The 27,743-nt window shown below is 40.8% G+C and overlaps 1 long non-coding RNA gene across 1 annotated transcript; it reads left to right on the top strand.

Moving 5' to 3' along the window:
• Positions 1-20,556: 20,556 nt before the first annotated feature.
• On the top strand, positions 20,557-22,946 carry LOC116557696. The gene is made up of 2 exons (XR_004271658.1): positions 20,557-21,136; positions 22,740-22,946. It is a non-coding gene; the product is annotated as an uncharacterized LOC116557696 (long non-coding RNA).
• Positions 22,947-27,743: the final 4,797 nt, after the last annotated feature.

The raw sequence follows: 27,743 nt of genomic DNA on the forward strand, positions 1-27,743 counted from the left end.
GGACATTTTATACAATTTCTGTGAGCCTCAGGTCCATCTAAAAAAGGCTGATGATGATAATAGTTTCCCCCTCATAGGGAGGTTAAGCAAACTGTGAGGTTAAACAAACTCATCAGTGCAGATTCCAGTACAGGGCCTGGCGTATAAGTAATGATCAAGAAGTTTGAGCTAAAATAACAGAATGTTTTGTGATAATATTCGTGTGTCCCCAACATGGCAACAAAGGCTCAAAGCTATAGACAAAGAGGTTCCACAAACTCCACATTTGAAACAGAGCTGCCAACACCTGGGGCCAGGCACCTCCCTCAGAGACAAATAAGCCTGAACTGCCCATCTACCACCCACCATCACAATCTCTAAGTCTTCCCAGTTCATAAAAGGTATCCCTGGAGGGAAAGAGTGGGAAAGGACAGTCATCAGGGTCCTGGGCCTTGTCAGGGATGCAGAGTCTGGGATGACATGTTATGTCCCCATCTCCAATAAAAGGAATAGGGATGTCTTAATTCACTTTCTGCTGCTGTTAACAAAACAGAACACCACAGACTGAATAATTCACAAACATTAGAAATTTACTTCTCACAGCTCTGAAGGCTGGGAAGTACAATGTCAAAGTGTCAGCATCTGATGAGGGCCTTCTTGCTGCCTCACCTCATGCCAAAGGTGGAAGAACAAAGCAGCAAAAGGGGGCCAAACTCACTTTTATAACAATCCCACTCATACAATAACAAATCCACTCTTACAATAATGGCGTTAATGCATTCACGACAGCAGAGCCCTCATGACCCAATCACCTCTCAAAGATCCCACCTCTCAACACTGTTGCATTGGGGATTAAGTATCCAACATGTACACTTTGGAAGACACATTTAAACCATAGTAAGGGGGTTCAAATAAATCCTTGGAGAGATTAGGAGGGCCTGCTAGATAGGGGCACTGGCATGTCACTCCCAGGATGGAGCTTTCAGAGCTACAGAACCAGTCTTATGCAGCTCTCATAGAGAGTTATTGGCAATAACTTGACCTGCACCCTTTGAGGATAGGTAATATTCTTGAACATGAAAACTAGTGCCCACTTAAAGGTATAAAGCTTTACCAAAAAGATCCATTGCATCAGAGTGAGAAGGGACTATGGTACAGGGTACCTAAGACGGAAATAATGTGAGCCCCTCACCTTACTCTCCTGCAGTGAAAATCTCTGCTCTTTCATGTGAAACAGCAGGAGCTCTGGGGCCATCCTGGTGGTAATGGAGAGGGAGAAGCTGCCACCTTGGAAAGAAGATTGAAATATGGACCAATATCAGGGGTCTCAGGGGACATGGCTTCCCTCTCTGGGGAAACCTCAGCAATGGAGCAGAACTGTGGAAGCTAATTTACCAGCCATGAAGAGGTCACTAGAAGGAGGCAAAATCACACTGGGTCTTAAGACAGCCAGGACAACCTCCCCATCATGACATGCATCTCATGTTATCCTGATATGAACCTGCCTCCACCATCTCCTCCCGGACCCCCAAAGCCCTCCAACCTGAGTAAAGTTAATCCCAAAAAGAGAGAAGTAAGAGATGGCAATTTAACGAAGGCCATCCCCACCCACTCTCAATCCCATCAAAAAGCTAGGGTGAGAGAAGTGGAAGAACAGCAGAAGAGCCTCAGACCCCAGGCACTGGGTCAAGCCTATGCCATGTGGGGGAAGGGAGGGATGCTGAGCCTAAAATTTAAACCATAATCAAGACTGAAATTTCAAAGAAACTTGGATTTTAACATATAAAGATGGACAGGAAATTACAGAATCACTTATCAGAACTTGAAAAAGGCATTTGTCATTACATGATAGAAAGTTCATTTAAAAAAAAAAAAAAAACATTTCATGTTTATGCCCCAATAGAGCAATAACATTATCAGCATCAGCATCTTAGGGAAAACTGCGTGTTAAGAACAAAGAAACTAAATGTTCCCAAGCCAGAGGCTGCACATGAGATCAGCAAAGAAAGATGGAATGTTGAAGCTGAATGTGCACATAGTTGTGTGGGAGCAATTTGGGCAAGATCAAGGGCAGGAACTAACGTGGGAAATCCAAGCAGATTGTCAAGAATAGGGTTTGAGGCCCCTATGGTTTTAATTAGCCAGCAGCAGTAAGGGGCAGAGTGAGTGGACTGAGTTAAAAGACACAGTGTTAATGCCACACCTGCAGCCACTGGGGGTTCTGCTGGGGTTTTACATTAATGGAATAATGTGTGTTTGAAAAATATTATTGCCTCCCAGTAGCTTCCTACTTTTCTGGTCACCTTTGCCTTTCATGAGAAAAATGCTAAACCACATCTTTGTTCCTTCAGATTCCTTTGAAGGAGCTGGGATGGCCATGAAGGAGGAGAAGCAGACTCTTTCATCCTTGAATTGGCATCCCAAGTCCAAGCCAAACTGGTAGTTACCAGAAGCCTCCTCTGCCACTTCCAGGAGGATGAGGTTGGGTAGGACCTACCAGTCCTGCAATTTCCATTCTATGCAAAGCCAATGCCATCATTGCCTCTAGTCAGCTCTTTAAGTAATGAGGTTTCTACGGAGAAAGAAAAAGTGTATGGATTTTAACCAGACATCAGACAAGAATGCTGTTCTCTGCCCCCAAGGCAGCTTCTCTCTAGAATGATCTGCAAGGAGAGATCTGTGTGGCTGTGTCTTCTGGGTGGTCCCACACTCTGATCCAAAACTCCTGAGGCCAGTGGTAGGGAAGCCAGGAGAACTCTCCACCCTGTCCATAGAAACAGAAGGGTGGGAGCTTTTGCAACTGCAGCTGTGACTTGGTCACCCGGAAATCACACTTCTCTCACAAGCCATCCCAAAGCTTGGCCAAAATCAGCCACAGTTTAGCCTCCTTTGGGATGGAATGGCATCAGGATGAGTGTGCAGCTGAACACAGACTGCCACAAGGCTGTCCTTGGACAAAAATGGTCTTGCAATAGCAAGCTAGACTTTTTAAAAAACATAAATTTATTAAGAGGAATTCTAGAATCCCGCCAAGTTTGCAATACACTAGGGTAAGTTGTAATGTCATTTAATGTGAACTCAGGTAGAGAGTGTTACTATGGGCACATCTATAAGGGACATCACCACCCAGGTAGTCAACTTGTTCTCTCTGTCCCCAGAATCAGGAGGACCCAGCTTCTCAAATATCCCTTTAGCTTACTGCCACTCTTCCTATCATTCTCCCCCAAACATATACATTTTTCAAGCTTTTACATACGTTCTAATAAAAAATAATCAACACTTAATACAGAAAACTTGAAAAATATAGAAAAGTTTAAAGGAGACCAAAAAAAAAAAAACCCTAATGCTACCATTCAGAGAGAAACTGACTGTTAATAATGTGTTATGTTTGCTTTCAGATAATATTTTGCTATATTTGCTTTCAGACTTTTATGTTATGTTACTTACGAAAAAATATGTGTCTATATGATGTAATAAAATTAAAATCAAATTTAGAAAACTGAGCCCACATGGTATGGATACAGTGTAAGCTCTGGTATTGGCTGCTTAGGTATAAATTCTCATTCCACCTCTTGCTAACTTTGTCTAAACTGTAACAAGTGACTGATACAGTACCTACATTAAAAAGGTGCTATAAGGAATAAATTAAATAATTTCGATAAAGCTCCTGTGACTTATCACATGTGAGATAAATACACATGAGTTGTCAGTGTTGTTACTATTATTGGTTGTGTTTGGCCATTTTACACAGTACACATATTTTTTTTTCTGTGCCTCTGACACAGTTTACAAGAATGAATACTGTGTCCCAATCAATGCAGCATTATCAAATCTAGGACACTATCCGGATTGATAACCACTCTCAAAAAACACAATGACCTTGCCGGCATCTTCCTGTCAGAGGTTGATGGGACAGGATGGCTGGGACCAGCTCAAATACCTGGAGGGGCAAGGAAAGGTTGTAGAGGCGTCAGTCAAGGCAGCATCACAGCTGTCCTTAATTACCACAAACAGATGTTGGCAGCTCGACTCATTAGAAATGCAACCCAGTCACATTGGCAGTCTAATCATCTTACTGGAAACTTTGGAGATAAGAAGGCCCTGCACTACCAATTCCAGTGGTCAGATCAATAAAGGTCACTCTCCCTGTCCCTAGGCAAAGATTTCATGGGGCAAATCTCCACAGGGATTAGAGAAGTGGATTGAAACTGAGGTCAATTTTATTCCCAATCAGGTATTTGGCTGACTGGAGACATTTTTGGTTGTTGCAACTTGAAGACAGAGGAGGCTGCCATTGGCATCTAATGGCTAGAATCCAGGGATGCTGCTGAATATCCTAAACAAAGGACCGTCCCCAAAACATAGAATTACCTAACTCCAGTTACTGATTGTGCTAAGATTGAGAAAGCCTCCATTAAAGATCTCAAACAAATAAGTTAAAAGAGGAAAATGCTTGGTCCCAGTGAAATGGTCTTGAGGGTCTGTAACAGAGCTTACAGAAGTAGGCAGATAGATTATATTTATGAGCTAAAGCAACTATGTTTTCTATTCCTTTTCTCTAAAGTTCCCATATCCCTGTGAGAACTTATTTTGCTTCGTAACGTCCAGCAAGACGTTATTTTTCAGTCTGTCAGTGAATCCAGCTATTAACGTATTACTCCACAAATTACTAGAGTCATTCCTTGGTATATGAGGGGGATAAGCTTCAGGACCCCAGAAAATAACAAAGTCCACAGATGCTCAAGTCACTGATATAAAATGGTGTCATATTTGCATACAACCTACACATATCCTGCTATATATTTTAAATCATCTCTAGATTACTAGTAATACTTAATACAATGTAATGCTATGTAAACAGTTAGGCTGTATTGTTTTTTACTTGCATTATTTTTTGTTTTATTATTATTTTTGTAGTCTTTTGCTGCTGTTGTTAATATTTTTTCTTTTTTTTTTTTTTTTTTTTGAGACAGAGCTCTGTTGCTCAAGCTGGAGTGCAGCAGTGCAATCACAGTTCACTGCAACCTCCACCTCCCAGGTTCAAGCAATTCTCTTGCCTCAGCCGCCCAAGAAGCTGCGATTACAGGCGTGGACCACCATGCCCAGCTAATTTTTGTATTTTTAGTAGAAACAGGAGTTTTGCCATGTTGCCTAGGCTGGTCTCAAACTCTCGAGCTTAATCCTCCCGCCTCAGCCTCCCAAAGTGCTGGGATTACAAGCATGAGACACTGTGCCTGGCTGTTTAATATTTTTGATCCTTGGCTGGTTGAATCCATGGATGCAGAACCTGCAAATACTGAGAGCCAACTGTATTTTATCACAGTCCTAAAATCTAAACTAGGACTTAGGACCCATACCAAAGAGATGTATGCACAATATTTGCTTGTCCACTACATTGTCCTTGTACCAACACCTGGAAAGTCTGCATACTTGGACAACTACAGTATCACAGGAAATATACTCCTGAAGTTTTTAAACCAGTTAGGAAATAGGTAAAGTTAATACAACACTGCCATCTAGTGAATGACAAGTATCTCAAAAGAGCCTAGATCTCGATTTCTCAAATCTTAAGATTCATGCATTTTACCCAGGCAAATTCAGTGCAGAATGGGAATGGCATTAAACAAAATTGCATTATGTAACCCTCAGCCTTCAGAAGAGCCACTCCAGGTAATCTAATTTTGTCATATTTAGAAGTTAATTTTAATGTAGGCCAAGTATATACAAAGAAGAAATTTGTAGAAATCCATGATTACCTCTATACTCAAATACTACATAACTAGAATCTACCACTAATTAGTAATAAGATCTGCAACAAATTCCAATAGCCTCTTGGTGACCCTAAACTGATGCAGCGTGGCTCAGCCTCGCATACCAGGTGCACATCCCAGCTCTGTGCTTAGTGCCTGGGTGACTGAAGATAAGTGAAACTTCTCTGACCTTCTGTTTCTTCATCTGCCAAATGGTGTGATGATATAATAATACCCATTCATGGGATGTATCATAAACCCTAAATGAGGCATTCTGGGGAAAGTGAATAACACATGATTTAGCATGGTAAAGCTTAGCTCCCTTTTCTAGCTGCTCCTCATCCTTTATCTGCTTGTTTGCCAAATGAGAATAAGACCCCTGAGTGTCTATTACTTTTCAAAGCTGGCGTTCATATTTTTACTCAATAAATTTGAGTCCCTATTGGGTATCAAACACCATTATAGGTTCAGAGGATGGAAAAGTTTCCTCCCTCGTGAAACAGATGTGTAGTGTAATACGAGGGGGATCCTGGAAGAAAATAATACAAAATCACAGCAAGAAGACTGTAGTCTGTTTTAGATATCATGGAGAAGAAACACGTCTCAGAATCGATTTTAAAAAAGGAGGAGGGAGAGATAGACAAATACTGAAATTAAGGAGCATACCTGGTGTTCTCCTTGGAGACAGAAGGGGCAGTCACCAGGTTGTTGTCTAATTGAGTCACCTTGCAAAAGAAAGGAGACTGAGAGCCTTATCTGCAGGAAGAGGGGGTGTTCACATCCCACGATGAGTAACCTCTGCCCCTGATTAAATGCTACACATCGTTTCCTTCAGCAACCTCATCCTCACCATTTTAGGGCTGGGGTTCCACTTCAGAATTGCCTCCAAGTTAGCCACACTGCCAGATGGAAGAACTAAAAATCAGGACATACCTTTGGCTTCCCCCCTCCTCCTCTCCCATATCCCTCTTGGACCCTGAGGTCCTTTCTTGGGATGGGCTCAATGTTTTATATATAAGACAGCAACATTGTCAGTGTTCTAGTTTATTTGGTTTAAGGTTTATTACCCATCTGAGTGGGGCTGGTCTCCACTGCACTTCACTTCTGCATTTTCCACGGGCAAATCTCAGCAGCCTGCTAAGATCTGCCAGCCAGTAGACATAAGCTATACGCTAGTTTTTTCCAGTTATATATTACCGAAGCTTTTAATTTTTCTCTAAAATTTTGTATTTAGAGCTCTAGAATCCCACATTTTGGCTAGATGACAAAAGTTAAATATTTCTTTTTGAAGGGCTCCCCAAGGTACTCAAAACCCCAATAAGAATTAGGAATTTCAGATATACCGTAGTGCAGGCTATTATTTGGCCATGTAATCCCCTGCACAGAGTTCCTCCTGGAAATGCACTTTGTAAAAAGGCTAATTCCAGGTCTGTCTGGCGGCTGTTCTTACTTTAAACTTTGCTGGAACCTTACTGTCTCATGAACTTTTCCTAATGCATCACAGTCCCACTTCCCTTAGTCCCATATGCAATTGATTAATACTCCCCTTGTCTTCTCACACTACTTTCTGTAAATCTTTGTAACACAGCCTCTCTAACACTTCGGTGCCTTTAGTGGATTTTGTGTTTAGCCCTCTTTAGTTTGTTGTAGGCCCCTTCGGAACAGGAAGTTTGCTTTATATGCAAGATTCAAGGGAAGCTCATGGAAATCCCTGGTGCCTGCATGCTGTGTGGTATGTGGTAGAGGTTTAGTGCAGGAAGGGAGGAGAGAGGAAGACGAGGGCAGGGCTGGCTCCTATTGGAAAGTCCCAGTTCCACAATTCAACTTTTAACCAGTCACACTCTCTCTGAGCCTCATTTCCTCTGCAGCCAAAAAAGGCTAAACTATTAGCCCTGACTTCCTGCTAGGACTGTTGGAGGGCTCTAATGAGATCATCGATGCAAAGTCAACTTATAACTAGAGGGTGCCAAGCCAATGAAAGATAGCATCATTGTTAGCATCAGGCTGAAGCATCCCCTTCCTGCCTTCACCAAGAAGGCAAGGGCACCATGCCCACAAGTGAGCTAGGCGAATACACACTGTATAATCTTTTAGCTAGGGAAATCCTCCCAGTCCCCAAAATAATGCCTCCTTCTGAATCCAAAGTGCTTCAATTTCCAAAATGCAAGATAGATTTTAAAATTCATGTTAGACGTTATTTTAAATACTTTTAAAAGTGCAAATTATTGGTATCAGTTTTCTCAGAGAGAAATTTCAAAAGGAGAGATTTCTGAACCTTGAAAATAAAGTGAAAAGGCTGGGCATGGTGGCTCACACCTGTAATCCCAGCACTTTGGGAGGCAGAGGTGGTTGGATCACTTGAGGTCAGGAGTTTGAGACCAGCCTGGCCAACATGGTGAAACCGTGTCTCTACTAAAAATACAAAAAGAATTAGCTGGGTGTGGTGTCTTGCACCTGTAATCCAAGCTACTCAGGAGGCTGAAGCAGAAGAATCACTCAAACCTGGGAGGCAGAGGTTACAATAAGCCAAGATCATGCCACTGCACTCCAGCCTGGGCAACAAAGTAAGATTCCGTCTCAAAAAAATAATAGAATTTTAGATAGATAGATAGTTTAGATAGTTTTTATATACTTTGTATATATAGTTATAAACTATATGTATAGTAATTTTTATTTTTGAGACAGGATTTTGCTCTGTCACCCAGGCTGGAGCCCTCGAGTGCATTGGCAAAATCACGGCTCACTGCATCTCAATCTCCCAGACTTAAGCGATCCTCCTGCCTCAGCCTCCAAAGTAGTTGAAACCACAGGTACATGCCATTATACCTGGATTTTTTTTTTTTTTGGTAGAGACAGGGTCTTCCTATGTAGCCCAGACTGACCTCAAACTTCTGGGTTCAAGGTGTCCTCCCACCTTAGCTTCTCACAGTGACGGGATTACAGGCATGAGCCACTGCATCCAGCCTAGGTAAACTTTTTTGTTTAAGACACCAATGGTCATTCATGATTACTAATTTCCACTTAGTGTGTTCATAAACTATTCCCCTACACAGACACAACATAAAAATTGATTGGTATTGGAATAAATAGTTGTTTATCTTTGAACTAAAAAAAAAAAAAGAATTTTATTTAGGGAAATAAAATTTAGATTAAACTAACTTTTGCTGAATACCTACACAACAGAAAATATACCTAACTCTCTCAAACAGCCTATAAAGATATTTGTTGCCACCCAAAAATTCCAGCTGTGGGGTGAATCCAATCTCTCGAATTGGAAAAGCAGATACCAGACCTACCCCCGAATCCAACTGGAAAAGAATAACAACTAAATTTTTAAAACTAAGAAATGAGAGACTTTTGTATGGAAACAGGAGTCCTGTATCCACTTTCTAACTCTAGAGGAGTGTTTTGAGGTTGTGGCTTGTCATTTGATTATTTAAATGCAAGTCCTTTTGTAATTATTTCTATTGTTAACAAATTCCATCCAGTTTGAATGAGGTCATCAACACGTTAATGTGAATTCAGATTTTGAAAGAAAAAGCTAGACAGCAGTCACAATCAGGTACCTGGATTTCTCCCAATTACTGCCCCCAATTATTTCCACACCTATTGCTGACATGTTTAATCTCCTTTTCCTGGCCTAACCGACAGCTCACATGGAGGGAGAATGCTAGCTAATGCGCTGCTCAGCAGAGTGTAGGTCCAATTTAAATAATTAGAAGCCCATTTCATTTCCTCTCTCTTTCTTGTAAGCGCACTTGAAAGGAAGGAAGGTGCATGTCCAGACTCGATGCCTTAACTTCTCCGAGAATAACTTATTGACCTTCTTTAAGCCCCTTTCCTAACCAGCTCCACTCTGTCCCCGAGGATACTAAGGATAAATTAAAACTATTGGATGATAATCAATAAGCAAGGGTCATCTCTATTGCCTGGCTTAAAGGACTTTGAGCTAGCAAATCATCAATTACTGCCACCTATATTAGCCTTCCTGTTAACCGTGTGACCTGAACGGGTCCTCTTATTTTCTAAGTAGAATGAAAAAGGAGCTGCACAGCGCCTTCAGCTGATGAAGCAAGGCTGATGTTCACTTGGGCTTGGGGCCTGTCTCCCATTTCTCTACAAAGTGACTTTCCTCCACTCCTCAAGTGTTTAGGAATCCTCTTCCATTTGGCAAAGACCTGAGTCATAATTTTGTTGCTTGACGTGAAGATGTTCATATGTGTCCCTTTCATCGATCGCAGGCCCACAAGGGCCAGACTTCATGAGGTTCCAGTGACCGAGTATGCTCATCACTGTCCTGGCACTGCTCCAAGTGCAATTCAAAGATGTTTGTTACAAATGAAGATCCTCTCCTCAGAGATTCTCATTCCCTGCCTTTGAGATGAGCCCTGGGACTCTTCATTATTAACTCCTGAATTTCACCAGGACCAACACTGTGATGGTGACAAGCCCAGGTCGGGGCTGCATTTCAGGAATCTGCATTTTTAATAAGTTGTCTCAGTAATTCCTATGCACATTGAAGTGTAAGAACCTCTATTCTAGAAACGATATAAGGGTAAATAGCTGCCTTGTATTATTCAGTAAGGATAAAATAGAGGCTGGATAAAGCAACAAGCAATTTGCTGCAGAACAGGAAAGAACAAAAGGACATTAGAAATTCATTGATGTACCCTTTAAGCTGCCTGTGAAGGTGACTAGAAGGTGACAGGCAAGAATGGGAGGGAAAATGTTCCAGACAAAAGAAACAGCATGAGCCAAGGCTTATATAATAAGAGTTCAGAGTTTCTCTGGGAATTTGTAAACAATCCAATGAATTGGGATTTGAGGTGCACACTAAGGTTCAAGGTGTGGTGGGAATTGAAACTGACAAGGAAGTGAGGATTAAACCAAAGAGGTACTTGAATGCTGTTCTTCAGATGATAATGAAGATAGCTGGTCCAATATATGAGAATGAATTTATAGTAACAGAGCCCTCTGTCCAGCAACAAGCCCTCTGTTGCTCTGAACAAATAAAAAGGAAACAAAAATGATTCAGCATTCAAAAGACTTTTGCCTACTGGCTACTTAGTATTTATTGAATCCCATATTGATTGAATGCCTACTATATGCCTGACATAAGAATCAGCTCGGGAGAAATAATACTAAGCCACGAAGACATGGTCTGCCTTTCATTGTAGGATTCATGGTTTAACATTTACTATGTGGCAGGCAGTAGACTAACAGATAAGAAACAAAAATGGTACCCCAAGGAATTTACAGTGTAAATAAAAAAGGATTACACAGAAACACAAAAACATATACATGCATCTGTGCATATCATAAATCACAGGAAAGGTAGGAATGACAGATTATGGGATTCAGTGGAGAAAGACTGCATGAGAGGAGCCTTAAAGCAGAGACAAGATTTTTGACAAAGGAAAGATGAAGAGATACAGCATTTTAATCTGAGGGAAAGAAAGAAAGCAGCTGAAGAGAGTAGAGAATAAAAGGCCAGGTACGGTGGCTCACACCTATAATCCCAGCACTTTGGGAGGCCAGGGCAGGCAAAGCACCTGAGGTTAGGAGTTCGAGACCAGCCTGACCAACACAGAGAAACCCCATGTCTACTTAACAACAACAACAACAACAAAAATTAGCATGCCTGTAATTCCAGCTCCTCAGGAGGCTGAGGCAGGAGAATCGCTGGAACCCACGAGGTGAGAGTTGTGGTGAGCCGAGATCGTGCCATTGCACTCCAGCCTGGGCAAAAAGAGTGAAACTCTGTCCCAAAAAAAAAAAAAAAGAGAGAATTAAAAACAATGAAGATAAAAATAAGAATAACAATAACAATGAAGAGAATGACGCTTATGGCAATTACTAAGTGCCAGACATTGATGAAGGGCATACATTCCTATCCCTCACCCTCCGAGTAACCCTTCAAAGCAGGTGATATTACCCTTGTTTCATACATAAGAAAAAAAACTCTTCAGAGCGTTAAACAATTTCTAAAGATGATGAAACAAGTAAGTGAAAGAATCCAGACTCATTCATGTTCATTCATTCAACTTACTGAATACATATTTATTATGCAGCTACTATATGACAGGCAGATCTGTCTTATACCAAGTTTCCTATAATTTTTCTCTGCAACACCTTAAAAACTAAACAAATAAAATTAGCTCTAGTAAATGACTGGATGAACAAGAAGAAGATGCAGATTATAAAGAAAGAATAATGATATTTATAGCACATTTTACGTCTTTCAAAGCATTTTTACATATATTATACCATTTAATCTGCACAAACATCTTTAAAACAAAGATGAAAAAATGTCTAATACCTGTTAAATATTGTGAATTAGATGTTGAATCTTTCATCTTTATCTCCATTCTTAAAATCTTCTATTCTTAAAGTATTTTTAACAGTTCTCTTTTTTCAATTTTTTTTTCATTTTAATCAAAAAATTGTTCTACTGGTTTTTAAAAGGAAAAAGAACAAAAATTTTAAAATTTTATTTTAAAATAAAATATTCTTAGGGAGGGTGATTTGAGTAATAGACTCCCACCCTACCACTTATTCTACTGATATCCAAGTATCCCATTAATATTTCTTAATATTTTATTTTAAAATAATTTTAAATTTATAAAAATATTGCAAAAATAATACAGAGTTCTAGTATGTTCCTTATTCAGCTTTCCCTAATTTGGACAACTGACAACTTGGGTGAGATCACAAGACCAGTTGAGCTAGTTTCTCAGTATAGGTTACCGGTCCAGGTGGCTCCTGTTAGTTCATCAGAATGAAGAATCTGGAAAATACCTCAAACACCAATTTTAAGTTTTACAATAGTGATGATATATATAGAGGCAATCAGGGAGTTTACAAATCTCCTGTCTTCTGGCTACAATGTCTTGTTATCTTCTAACTATGCCTACATCTCAGCAGAGTTCACGCCCCTCCCGTAATCCTAATCTTGAAGCTTTCTATTAGCGTTATAAAGGTGTTTCCTTTTTTGAGACAGTCTCGCTCTGTTGCCCAGCCTGGAGTGCAGTGGTGCAATCTTGGCTCACTGCAACCTCCACCTCCCGGTAGCTGGGATTATAGGCGCCTGCCACCGTGCCCGGCTAATTTTTGTATTTTTAGGAGAGACGGGGTTTCACCATGTGAGCCAGCTGATAAAGGTGTTTTAAAACCCAAAAAATGAGGGGGTAGTTTTAGAAATGGCTAGTGCCATTCTTGATTTAAGGTTAAACTATAAACTAAAGTCCTCCCAAAGTTAATTTGGCCTATATGCCTGGGAATCAACAAGGACAGCTTAAAGGTTAGAAGCAAGATGGAGTCAGCTTCGTCAGATTTTTCTTACTGTCATAATTTTGTAAAGGCATTTTCAATATTATTCTTACCTATTATGTTGCTCAAATTGTCCACTTTAGCTGTTGGGAGCTCTTTTAGGTTGGCTTCTTTTTGACACTGCCTCATCCTTTTGTTTTTTACTTTTTTTTTTTTTTTTTTTTTAGAACTTCTTTACTTTCTGGTAGGGTAAGATGCTCCAGGCTCATTTTGTATTTCTGTGCCCCAGCCTTAGAATCAATCATTTCTCAAACAAGGAATTGTAATTTTGAAACCCAGCTTTGCGAAAATTATAAGAAAACTGTGACAGTGAAAGAGATCTGACCTGACTCCATCTTGCTTCTAACCTCCAAGCTGTCCTTGTTCATTCCTGGGCACAGACTGAACTCATTTTGGGAGGAACTGAACTTTGAAACAAAGATGATAACAGCCCTTTCCCTTCCTGCAAACCCCCTTCCTGCCTTGGGATGAGACTGCCTTTGCAGAACTAACAAATTAGCCACAAGACTAGAAATTACAGTTTAGGAGTCATGCGGCTAGAAGCTGCAAGATTCTGAACCTCTCCAAATTGCTCCTTGGAATAACATCACTATTGTAAAATCTAAGATCAATGCTTGAGATATTTTGCAGATCCTGTACTTAATGGATCAGCTGGTACCACTCAGATCAATAAACTGGCTCACCTGGTCTTGTGGCTCCCACCCAGCGACCGACTCAGTGCAAGAGCTTCCACTCCCTATGAGTTTATCTCCAACATGACCAATCCGCACTCTCCACTTTCCGACCCTACCCACCAAATTATCCTTAAAAGTTCTGACACCTGAGTTTTCAGGGACACTGATTTGAGTAATAATAAGCCTCTGGTCTCCTACATGGTCTACAGCTGGCTCTACATGAATTAAACTCTTTCTCTCTTGCAATATTCCTGTCTTGATAAATCAGGTGTCTGGCAAGGACAACCTATCTTGTGGTTACAATTTCTTTTGTCAAAGAATGAGATTTAGAAACCAAGATATGAGTGCTCATTGATAGAGAGTATCATTGTTCCCTGGACCCTTCAGCAGACATAGTAGGAAAATATATGTCATATACTAATTCACCCATATATTTATTTATCAACTTATATATTACATGTTAGAAACCATGATGCTTCCAATTCCATTCCAGCACCACAAGGTTGATCCTGTCCCCTTTTCTTACATATACTTTCTGTTTCCAACAGTGAGAAACCTGGCTTTCACTATCTACAATATATTCACTTTTTTGTTCAGTCCTAGAACAAAGTGTTTCGCTACAGAATTGCTAAACAACACTCTGACAAAAAGATGTATTAACTAGAGTATAGTATGCATGTGTATTCTTTCCATTTTAGCCTTATGGCATCCAGTCAAAATGCTATTTCCCAAAGTTACCTAAGTTAGTTCATGTTTTCTGCATCTCCCTGAAAGAAATCAAAATATTTTATCCTAAAACGTATTTCTTCGACACATTTTGAGATGGCTGCCACAGAACCACCTAATTGAAGTGGGCCTGCAAAGCTGTCTTCTGTGGGGGAAATTTTCACCTGTAGAGAATTTCCATTAATCCAGTCAGCTCTTCCCGTATCCATATCTAAGAAAGATTGAGTCTAACACCTTTAAAGGTCTGAAAGAAACATTTACTATCTATTATCTGTAATGACTCCTACTTGTGAAGCTTCATCTACATAACAAGACCACCTTTGCTAGCCAAGACTCTTCCTTTCTCTCTTCTATAACCTCTCTTACCACTGAAATTTGATTTACTTTCATAACTTGTTCTTGGCCATGTCCTGAGTGCACATTCTTTCTGTAACCTTAAAATGACATATCAGCTTCTGTACATCATTGGGGGATGATAGATATGGTTTGGCTCTGTGTTTGGCACCCAAATCTTATCTTGAATTGTAATCCCCCAGTTTTGAGGGAGGGACCTGGTGGAAGGTAATTAGATCATGGCGGGCAGCTTCCCCCTTGCTGTTCTCATGATAGTGAGTGACTTCTCACAAGATCTGATGGTTTACAAGGGCTTCTTCCCACTGCACGTAAGTGTGCTCTCTCCTGCCACCTCGTGAAGAAGTGGTTGCTCCCCTTTCACATTCACCCAATTGTAAGTTTCCTGAGGCCACTCCAGCCATAAGAAGCTGAGTCAATTAAATCTCTTTCCTTTATAAATTACCCAGTCTCTGGGAACTTCTTTACATTAGTGTGAAAAGGGCCTAATACAGGAGGTTTAGGTCTCCAGTCTAAAGGCTCCCGTGTCTACATGCTAAATAAATTTGTATGCCTTTTCTCTCATTTATTTATTTATTTATTTTAGACTCAGTCTTGCTCTGTCACCTGGACTGGAGTGCAGTACAGTAGTGTGACTACAGCTCACTACATTTTCAACTTCCTGGGCTCAAGCAATCTTCCTCAGCCTCTGGAATAGCTAGGACCACAGGTGCATTCCACCATGCCCAACTAAGTCTTTAATTTTCTTATTTTTTTAGAGACAGGGTTTCAGTATGTTTCCCAGGTTGGTCTTGAACTCCTGAGCGCAAGCAATCCACCTGCTTTAGCCTCCCAAAGTGATAGGACTACAGGTATAGGCCACCATGTCCTGTCCTTTTGTTATCAGCAGTGAATCCCTACAAGTCTGCAGCAATCTCAATTCTTGCCCCTCAGAAGGGCATAAGGCAGAGTGGGAGATGGTAGCAAGGGCAGAGGTGAAAGTTTATTAGAAAGCTTTAGACAGAAAATGAAAGGAAGTACATTTGGAAGAGGGCCATGCACTTGAGAGATCAAGTGCACAGTCTGACTTTTGACTTGGGGGTTTTACATGTTGGCATTTTCCAGGGCCTGCGTTATTTCTCCCGATTCTTCTCTTGGGTTGGGCTGTTTGCGTGCACAGTGGCCTGCCAGCACTTGGGGGGTGCCACATGTTTACTGGCGTTGTATGCATGTTCACTTGAGGCATTCTTCCCTTATCAGTGGAATGTTATTAGGAGGTCATACGCCAATTGAACTCTGCCATTTGCCTTTGAATCTGCATGTGTGGGCCCATTCACCCAATTCCTAAGATCTTATTGGGAAGCTGCTGATCAGCAGTTTCAGGTGTTTCTATCTGTTGGGAGACTCCCTTTCCCCGGTGCTGGCTGCGGCTACTTATTATTTTAGAAAGACAATTAATAATAGCCTGACCATCACCTGATGGTTGCCTGTAGTTCCTGTGAAATATGGGCCCCTCCTGCCCTGCTTATGTCTGCCTGACTACCTACTGTAATACTTTTTTCCTACTAATCTGCCTTTTGCAAGCTGATTTTTTTTTTTTGGCAAATCTTCAGAGTGCCCTTCACCCTTCAGTGTGGTTATGTTCTTCATTTGTAATACTGAAACCACTCCCACAGGGTGAATAAAAATTGCACAATGGATTCTGGACAGAAATATTGTTATAACTAGAATTAATTTGCATCCACATTTTTCCTATACACAGAATTTTTCCTATAGACATTAGAATCATAGGCTTTTGTTTAAAGATTGCTTACGATGTTTTTCAGACCCTGAACTCCAGCAACCAGTTTGAAGACCCTCACAGAAAAGGGCGATCAGCTGGGAATACAGCTTCTTTATCTCCCTGTGCCCTGACTTTACCCTGTACTCTTTAACCAACCATCTCTATACTTTGGCCCAGTCCCAAACCCTTAAAAGCCCTAGCCCCAAACTCATCAGGGAGATGGATTTGAGGTTTTCTCCCATCTTTGTTCTGTGACCCCCTGATTAAACATCTTTCTCTGCTGCAAACCCAGCGTCTCAGTATACTGACTTGCTGTGTGCAACAGGCAATGAAAATATTACAGTTACAATACAATTGGGTTTATTTGTTTCTGCTTATATCCTTTTGGGGTCTACTCCCCTACCCCACATCCTGCTTGATGTACTTATTTTGAGAGATACGTAAAGTATTATTCATCCCTAACTTCCCTTTAATCAATTTAGAGATATAGACCCCTGCTGACAGGGGACAGTCTGTGTATTTTTATTACCTATTACATGACTATAAAAACATAATGACATTTTATATGTCAATACCTGGGTTATAAAGCTTTATGCCAAGATTTAAAAACTGATTTACTTTAACTCCTGAAAGGTGATGCCCCTTTTATCTTCTTTTATCCTCTTAATGGTTCTCCAACCCTGTGGATCTATAGATTCTTCAGCTTTACTTATATCAATAGCCTAAACATATATCAGAAATAATGAAGCTTCTCACCAAACTGTTCTATCTCATGAAACACTAATGGAATGTTACCTGTTTTCGTTTTTTAATTAGCAATCATTTTTGATAATTTATACTCTAAAATGGAAATATTGACACAATATTTGTAAATACAAAGACTTACTGAGCACTCTTGAGGGCTCATTCATCTCAATTTGGGCTTTTAGAAAACAGAGTTCTAAGTGTTTACAAGGACTTTTTGAAAGGCAACCATGAGTTGGTCACTGGCCCTGCCTGACGTAGACCTCCCTGTCCTCATATAGGTCACAAGTGAGTTGGGAGAACTGTAAAGCAGAGTGAATAATGTGCAATTTTTAGGTCAAAAGAGCTGTGCACCCTTGCAATTTCTTCACTTGTGAAGAGGGATACATTATATAAGTTACATATGTTATTTGTATAATTTACATAAATATGTATCATTTATATATCTACTGCACATTATATACATTATATAAGTTACATATGTTATTTGTATAATTTACATAAATATGTATCATTTATATATCTACTGCACATTATATACATTGTTTATCTCTCTTTACAAGGAGGTAATAGAATCATTGTAATAGCTAATGAAATTATATGTGCCAAAATCTTTTTACGTTTTCAGCACCTATTTTGATGTTTTCAGAAAACGTCAGCCATTATTAGTAATATCATTGCTATTTAAAACATAAATAACAGTTGCATAGATCATTCAATAATCTATAGTGTTTATTTGGTTAAAAAAAAAAGTCTCATCATCTGGGATGGAGAAGAGACAGAGAAAAAGAATGTTTATGAGATCTCATAACAATCTAATCCTGATAATAACTAATAAACTCATCTGTAAAACAAAGATAAGTAACCTGCCCAAGGTCATGCAGCTACTAACTGACACGGCTTAGTACTAATCTAGATCTCACTATTAAAAAGAGATATTGGGTAGTGAGTTAGCTCTTTTAGAAGTAGATGCTTGGCCAGGCACAGTGGCTCACACCTGTAATCCAAGCACATTGCAAGGCCGAGATGGGTGGATTACCTGAGATCAGGAGTTCAAGACCAGCCTGGCCAACATGGTGAAACCCCGTCTCTACTAAAAATACAAAAATTAGCCAGGCTTCATGGTGGGCACCTACAATCCCAGCTACTTAGCAAGCTGAGACAGGAGAATCGCTTGAATCCGGGGAGCAGAGGTTTCAGTGAGCCAAGATTGCATCACTGCACTCCAGCCTGGACAAAAGAGAAAAACTCTGTCTCAAAAAAAGAGATAGAGACAGACAGAGAGAGAGAGAGAGAAAGAGAGAGAGGAGTAGATGCTTGAGCTTTAGAAAAATGGCCTGAATTTTTGTATGGAGAAGAATGTCCAACTGTCCCCCAGAATAGAGTCTGAAAATATGGCAGAATCACTCCAGAGCATAACGTATATCCAACTGGGCAAAGGAGACTTAGAATACAACCTGGTTCCTGAGTAGAAACATTCATTCATAGAGTCCTCTTAGGTAAGTCAATTCCCCATATTCTGGATTTTTCAGGTCAACATTCATCCCACATATTCTGTGTCATTATCACCATGTGCATTTTTGGGCTAGGTTACCATTCCCACAGATCTAAGATATGATAGAATTCTTACAAGTCTCGACTTGGTATCTTAAACTGGCAACTTGTCTTTCAAAGCCCACAAACCCATTTTCTTTAGGAGACATTACCAAATCAAATCTGAAGTCTTCTCAATGCTGCATGTAGGTCTCCAGGCTCCTTCTGCCCCTGAGTCACTTTTCCTCCTTGTTACTTTAGATCAACCCTCTTTATCCTTTATCCGTATACCTTATGTGCTCAGCCCCTAGGTTGTTTATGTTAATCAGGCCCCATTCCAGATTGATTAAATGAGAATATCTGGAGTCGGGGCCAGGATAGGGATTTTAAAGGCTGCCCTTGCCCAGGTGTTTCTAATGAACAGCCAATGTTAGTCACAGCTCTGGGCCCTGCTCTCAATCCGTATGTCAGTCTTTTTTTCCTCTTGTATTGTCCTCTTCATAGTGAGCTGAATAGTGTCAGCCCCCCTCCAACAAATTAATGTTCACTTGGAATCTTAGAATGTGACCTTATTTAGAAATAGTCTTTTTTTTTTTCTTTTGAGACGGAGTCTTGCTCTGTCACCCAGGCTAGAGTGCAGTAGTGTGATCTGGGCTCACTGCAACCTCCGCCTCCCGGGTTCAAGTGATTCTCGTGCCTCAGCCTCCCAAGTAGCTGGGATTACATGCATCCACCACTATGCCCAGCTAATTTTTGTATTTTCAGTAGAGACAGGGTTTCACCATGTTGCCCAGGCTGGTCTTGAACTCCTGACCTCAGGTGATCTGCCCACCTTGGCCTCCCGAAGTGCTAGGATTTCAGGTGTGAGCCACCATGACTGGCCAGAAACAGTCTTTTTAGATGTTATTAGGCAAGGGTGTGAAAATGAAGTGACCCTGAATTTAGGGTGAGCTCTAAATTCAAAGACTGGTACATACAAGAAGGGAAGACACAGGAAAACACACAGGGAAGAGAGTGATGCAGGGAAGACCAGAGTGATGCAGCTCCAAGCCACACAATGCCAAGGATAGCCAGGAGCCACCTCGGGATAAGGCAAGGAAGCATTCTTTCCCAGAGCCTTCTGAGCAAGCATGACCCCACTGACACCTTAACTTTAGGCTTCCAGCCTCCAGAATTTTGAGAGAATAAATTTCTATTGTTTTAAGCCACCCAATCTGTGGTAATGTGTTAGGGCAGCCCTGGAAAACTGGGACACCCTACGACAAACTCACCTAACGTCTGCTGAGAATTGCTCAGATATTCTAAATGTCCATGGATGTTCTCGTGCCTCCACAATTAAATTCGAAATATTCTAACATTTAGGGACACCAAAGGGACTATAGCAAGGAGGTAACTGTTCGCTTGAGACATAGTCAGAGAGTCATGAGACTCTAGGGTCTTCCTGGGGCCCATAGAACCAGTGAGCTGGCCCAGATCCAGGCCTCCCTAATGCATCTTCTCATCACTTCATTTCCTTTCCATTAGTGGCGGTGGAGGACATGGCTTTTATCTTTAGTGCCAAAGACACTAAGAGAATGTACTCTTCCTGGTAAGTAATTAAGATTTTATTGCCTTCTCTCCCATCACTCCTCTCTTTTCTATTGCTTCTGTGCAGGTCCCACTTTTCGTAATTGTTCTGCTTTTGACTTCTGGTTGCTCTTCCTTTCAGCAGATGGAAAGGCAGCTCAACATCTGAGAAGCCAGCCTTACCCCCTGTAGGCAACAGCTGCTTCCAGAAACAGTCCTATAATTGTCACCATCAGATCCATACATTTTCAAGGGAAGTTGGTCCCACACCAGAAGTCATAGCTGAATCACCAGTAGTAATGCAGAGATTCAGGACATACTGGTTGCTTCTTGGCTTTTCCAACCCTCCGCCATGCCTGAACATATTTGTGAAAGTCTAAGAACAACAAATAAGCTTAAGGAGAAACCCCCCCACCCAGCCACACCACCACGACCCCCTGTTAAACTCATTCATGACTTGTAGAATCCTTTCCTCCACTGTCATTAAAATGTCTTTTACATTTTCCCTCCTTAAAACACCAGTTTACTGAACGGAAAACTATTTCCTAAATATTTGCTACACACACAGCAGTATACAGAGTTCCCAGGGGATGAATTTTTTCTCGTCATCTTTTAAATCTACAGTTATATGTGGATTTAATTATCTTCTCTCTAGATTACTACACCAAGGTATAGTTCCTACTGGAAGATAATGATCTGACCTAACCTACTATTGACTGAAGGTAAGAGAGTGGGGATCGTCCCAAGAATTCTGGGATTGAGCTACATTTTAAATGTCTGTCTCCCTTATTAGTAGAGTTGGTCCAGAGTGAAAAGAGCAAAAAGAATGGAGAACCCAGTGGGGAAGAGTAATTCTAACAGCTCGGCCATCTGAATGTTTCCTGCTGCTAATACTTCAGAGAAATGTCTCAGACCAAATGCCTTTACCTATGTGGTCCCCAGGCTTTTCTGCACATTCATATTACTTAGGGAGCTTTTAAAAATCCTGATGCCCAGCTGATCCCCCACCCCCAACCCCAGAGCAATTAGATGGGAATGCCTAGACATAGGAGCTCGGTTTCCATATTTGTTAAGTTCTCCAGTTGGTTTCAACATGCAGCAAAGTTTGGGAAAAAGAATAGTTACCAACATGACCAAATATTTAGATCCTACTATGGCTCTAAGATTCTGCAAAAGAGAAATAAAATTATCTTACCCTCCCTATCAGAAATATATTTTCAAAGACAAGGGACTTTGAGATTCTTCGAGAAAGATATTACGTAAATATAGGCTATTATTATTACAAGTAGGCAGGTGTCTGGGACATATATTTCATTCATTTCATTCTCTTTAATCATCCAAATGAGGCCAAATGTCCCAGGGATATGGAATCAACTCCTCATTATGCCTAATGGGTACCAAGGAGCCAAATGCAGGTGTTATGAGAGGCAGCAGGAGTAATCATTGAGCTCACTTCTACCCCTGGGACAACCTTCAGCTGCATACTTTATTGGAGGCAAACCACCCCCCGCCCAAGGTCCAGAATCTGCTGCTATTCACCTCTGGATCAGCATGTGCATTGCAGAGCAAGTGGCCTTTTCTTCGCTGACTGATAATATGAAAAGGAATAGACCTTATCCTTTTCTCCGAGGCACATCTAGTCTCATCATGCAAAATGAGAGTTTAATATTAATCCACTCATCTGAGTCTAATTCAACATAAAACATACCCCAATCTAACGATAAAGCCTAGAACTGCTGATATACCACACGGTAACCTCCTGAGTCTTGTTTTTTCTCCAGCAGTAACTACAGCAATAAAAGGTTGGGGGAAGAGTATAAATATTTAAGGACCAAAATAAATCTTTAAATGTTGAACAACCAGGTTATGTGATGGGTAAACTGGCAACTAGTCCCGAGATGGCAACTCATCGAATAATGATAGAAACAGCAAAACCTTGGCCATTCCTTTCCTATCAGTGTAGCATTAGTGCATGTCAGCTTTGTAATAGCTTAACTGGCTGGAGCTAGCAGACGGTGTTTTTATGGCCCTGTATAAACAGTATTAAGTCATTTTAACTTTTTCTCCATAACTCAGGTTTCCAATCCAGGCTGCAGTTGTCCTCCTCCTATCCTCTGAGTTGCTTATGAGGAAGAGTACTAACATTTATTGAGCACCTGTTATATACCAGACACTTCTCATAGGGATTTATTAACTTCAATTTACGGAGAACAGCTACCGAGCACAGAGCCAAGATTTGAACTCGTTATTCGATTCCATTGCTGTGGCTCCTCCCACTATTGACATTTCATTCTGAACCTCTGTTTTCTTTGATTAAATGCACAGGGAGGAGAAAAGCAGCTGAAGATGTCTGTTGAGTGATTACCCTCATAATCCATGACTAGAACATCCAAATCAGCATGGCTTGTTCCTTCCTGAAATTATTACTACTTAGGGTTTTTCACGTGTTATTTCATTTATTGATTATTCTGTTTTACACTTGCAAGGTGTATTGTCTCTCCAGAAATAAAACTTTATCACTTGCTTCATCAATTCAATTAACTTAACAGTGCATTGATTAAACTCCTACTTAAGCATTTGAGCATTTTAAAACATTTTTAAAAGGTAAAATCAGGACTCTCATGTGAATGATATGACAAAGGTTTTATTCAACTCGTTAATTAATGAAGGAACAAGCGAGATATATATAGCCATTTTAATAAATGAATATTAGAATAAGATTGCTGGGTTACATATGAAATTGACTAATGTCTTACCACAACCTTGAGGTTAGCATTTCCAAGGCAGGTATTATTTGCATCTCTACCAGACAAAATTAACAAATTAACCTATGCCCCTGCAGGATTGTAAAATTGTCCAGTCAACAGAAAGTCAAGCTAAGACCAGGGCTTAAACATGTAGTAATCCCTTTTGTTTTTTTCTAAGTTTGGATACTTTCCCTGACATTGTTTGACACCAAAGTAGAAGATGTATGCATAGACAGTGACTGGAGAAATCTAGTCACTCTGAAAAGCCCTACGGCAAAGTTTCAGGGTACAAAACTTGGATACATTCATATCTTAAAAGGCACCTATAAGTTATGAGATAATAAAGTAGTATAAATTGTATGCATTTATGCTAAAGTAAATCAAAGTGAAGGGAGAAGTAGTATAAGCCGGGCTAAGGAAGAAAGTCATCTTGGAAAAGGAAGTCATCTTCAGAGCTTGGTAGAACTTGCAGGGTGTGGTTTAATGAAGATGAAAAAGAAGGGGTATCCAGATGGGAAGAACAGCTTGACGGTAAAAGTAGACACAGAGATGGATCTACATACAACATTGGTTCTCAGCCGTAGCAGCAAGTTGCTTTCAGCTGGGGGCCTTTTAAAGCTCTTGATCCACAAGCTGCACCCATACTAATTAAATTAGCATCTCCAGAGATGGGACAAAACCCACAGTAGTTGCGGAAGCTCCCCAGGTGATTTCAGTGGGCATTTGCAACTACTCAAGTGTGGCCCATGGACTGACAACCTAGGACTTTGTTAGATCTGCAGACTCCAGCATCCCCTCCCTAACCCGCTCAATCGGAATCCTGTACATCAACAAGATCCCCAGGTGATTAATAGGCATATCAAAATTTGAGAAGCTGCAAGATACTCTGCAGTTTCCACCATCCCTAAACATAAAATCACCTGGAGCACTTGATTTACCTGCAACTTCCCACACCCATCCCTTGGAAGACTGGAGTTGTAAAATAGTCCAGTCAACAGAAAGTCAAGCCAACACCAGGGCTTAAACATGCAGTAATCTGTTTTATTTATTTCTAAGTTTGGATAATTTTCGTGACATTATTGAGACACTGAAGTAGAAGATGTAAGTACATGTATAGACTGTGACTGGAAAAACCTAGCGATAGTCTGCAAAGCTGCACAGCAAAGGGCTTTGAGACCTTCTGAGATAGGGCCAAGAGAAGATGAGATTCATTAAGCACTTACATGTTAGTCTTATCAAAGAAGTTTGAGAAACATTGAAAAGAGCTTTCCATTTATGGGACTGGTAAGTTGATAGCCTTGACTATCAGACTAGAAGAAGTTTGGCTTCATCTGATGATGGTTCTCTGCTCTGGTTGCATATAGAATCACCTGGGGAAGCTTTTCAAAATACACGTATCTGGATCCCACTCACAGAGACTGCTTGGTCCAGTATGGAACTTTGTCTTGTTTTTCGTTGTTTGTTTGTTTGTTCTGAGACGGAGTTTCACTCTGTCACCCAGGCTGGAGTGCAATGGCTCAATCTCAGCTCACTGCAACCTCTGCCTCCCAGGTTCAAGCAATTTCCTGCCTCACCCTCTCGAAGAGCTAGGATTACAGAAATGTGCCGCCACGCCCGGCTAATTTTGTAGTTTTAGTAGAGACGGGGTTTCACCATGTTGGCCAGGCTGCTCTTGAACTCCTGACCTCAGGTGATCTGCCTGCCTCAGTCTTCCAAAGTGCTAGGATTACAGGTGTGAGCCACCACACCAGCCTGTCTGTTTTTAGTATACAGTCAGGATTGAAAAAAACACTGTTTTAAGAAGCTACCTCCCCTTGTGATTAAATGTTGTTTTATAAAATGTGACCTGACAATAAAATATTGTTTAAGTGTTAGAAAAACCTAACGATACCTACCAGTTAGATGATGGCAACCAAGTAGTGGAGAATGGAGAGGAAAGGATGAGTCTGTGAGAACAAAGATCAGAAGAAGTTAGTAACTAATTAGAACTGTGAAATGGAGCAAATATGGCAGATTATTGGAATATGCCTACAACTTTGTGAGGAGAAAGCAGAGTTGGGATAGAATCAGCCCCACATTGGGAAATTGGGAAAAGGAATCAGTTTGATGCTAAATGTATTGAGTCAAGTTTTAGAAATAGCGAATGATTTGCATGTTCTCACTCATAAGTGGGAGTTGAACAATGAGAACACATGGACACAGGGAGGGGATCATCACACACCGGGCCCTGTTGTGGGGTGCAGTGCTAGGGGAAGGAGATCATTAGACAAATACGTAATGCTTAAAACTTAGATGATGGGTTGATAGGTGTAGCAAATCATGATGGCACATGTATCCTAGAACTTAAAGTAAAATTTTTAAACAATTTAAGAATAAACACAGGAAGTATAAGGGTATGGTATAAGCCATGAGGAAAGTGTTGCTATGGTAATAAATTATCACTAGGAAGTAAAATAAAGTCACATAGCATGGGCAACATGAAATAGGCTTCAGCAGAAAGTTGAAAATAATGAGTAGGGCTGTAAGGAGTAGGAGAGGGTGGCTCTGCCCGTATGAAGAGAGGCAAGGGGCTGAGGCAGATTGCTTTGGGACAGGGCAAATCAGGGCAGGACAGCATAAAAAAAAAGAAATAGTGGTTGAAACACTATTTCATGTTGAAACATTAAAGCATAAGTGAAAATAAAGGCTAACCAACTGAGAATAAACACAGAGGTAATTTATTCAGAGCTTTGGCTAGCAATGGAGACAGCCAACATCACTTGTGTTTGGTAGAGACTCAAAACTAAATAGGAAGTGGGAAAACTTTATAGTGAAAGAAAGAGAAAGCTGAGGTATGCCCTCCCCGGAAGTTGCTATCACAGAGAAGCGGGAGGCAGCTAACTAGAAGAGGGCCATTCTGTGTGACTGATTGTTTGTGGAAGCATATTTGGCTTTCTCTGGTTAGTTCCGAGGTGAAGGTAGGACTGAAAATTCAGGAAGCTGGCAGTCATTGACCAAGTCCTGATCATTCTGGGCCCACTGCAGAAGCTATGGGTCAGAGTTCTATGGACATATATGGTCTGAACATTTTCCTCTTGTATGTAATGCCCTAACCTATCAGGTCTTTTAAAAAATGATTTTTTAAATAAACCTGGTTGTTTAAATGACGTTTTCACCTAGTTCAATGCATTCAATCCTGTCTGGCCACGGCCACGTTCTCACTTACCCCTTGAGATCATTTGAGATATTGTCTCATTTGGATTCTACTTTAGAAAAGAGAAACTGTTTTAAAATATAGGTTTGATTATTACTTAGGTAGGGCAAGACCTACAGATCAGGACATGACTGCCATTGAAGAGATAGTTTGTCATACTTATCCCAAAACAAGAGGGGACGGCACACAGAAGCACAAGTTATTGTGGTTTCTGCTGGAAGGCACAGGTAAGACAGGGTAAACAGATTTACGATTGGATAATTTGAATAATTTCAGTAGGTTCTGGCATAGGGGCTGTCCCTAGCTGTCTGGTATTTGGCCCCTGCAGTGATTAGGGCAGGAGATTGTGACACTGAGTGTTGAAGGCGCAACAGAGGAGGATTGGAAGTGTGGGCTCTGGACTGGTTGGTTTGCATTTAAAAGTGTTGCTCCAGCTCTTCAAGGGCAAATTGTTTATTATGTCTAGAAAGCGGCTAGCCCTGGGAGGGGCAGTCCCTCCAGAATCAGCAAGGCCCAAAGGGTCAAAGCATCAAGAATACAAAAAATAAGACATCATGAACAGTAGATGCACCTGAGAGCAGTAACTTAAGAAGAATGTGTGTTCGAAGTTCCAAGTTACAAAACCCAGAAGTGGCCAACCTGGAGACTCATTCCTTATCTATGAGGAACATCTGGATCTCGGCCTATCCCATGGAATGTAAGCTGCAGGGGGAATCAAGGCCCTTTATTGTGGGTTGAATGAGCGTTGCCAGTGGAGGTTGCCGGGGGGAGGCTGCCAAGTGAAGGTGCTGTATAAACTGCCTACTTTTTACAAGTGGTTGCGGTTCTCCTGCCCAGCCTGCCACCACTGTACCGTTCCCATATGTGAGTTCCTAATAAACCCTATGTCTCATTCTCTGGTTCCAGTCTCTTCTTCAGCCTCTTGAACCTAATGCCAGTTCCCATTGAAGTTAAAAGGGATCCAGCACAACAAACAATTAATACATAAAGTATCATTAGAAATGGAAGTCCACAGCCCCCACTCTCTATAAACTGCTAACATCACAGTAGTTATGATAGCTACTAGAGTTACTTTATGTGACATTTCAAATGATAACAGCATTTGACAACACTGTGAATCATTCCATCATCCTGGCTTTGCTCCCTGGGGCATTAATAGAAATACTGAAGCACAGAGATTACCAGCCTCCACCCTATCAAGGATTTAGCACAAAGTCTCTCATTTCTGAGCCTTCTCATTTTAGAATAAACTAAGGGTAGATTTCTATTTTCTCTGGTAACTGGAACACTTGAGGGTCAATTAAATGCCTGCCCATTCATCTTATCCTCCCTTTTCATGGTCCCTGAGCTGCTGAAAACATTGTTTCGCCTTGTTTCTGCAACACCCCA

The sequence above is a fragment of the Sapajus apella genome, unplaced genomic scaffold (assembly GCF_009761245.1).
Source record: "Sapajus apella isolate SASKATOON/1434 unplaced genomic scaffold, GSC_monkey_1.0 scaffold20, whole genome shotgun sequence".
Lineage (NCBI taxonomy): Eukaryota > Metazoa > Chordata > Mammalia > Primates > Cebidae > Sapajus > Sapajus apella.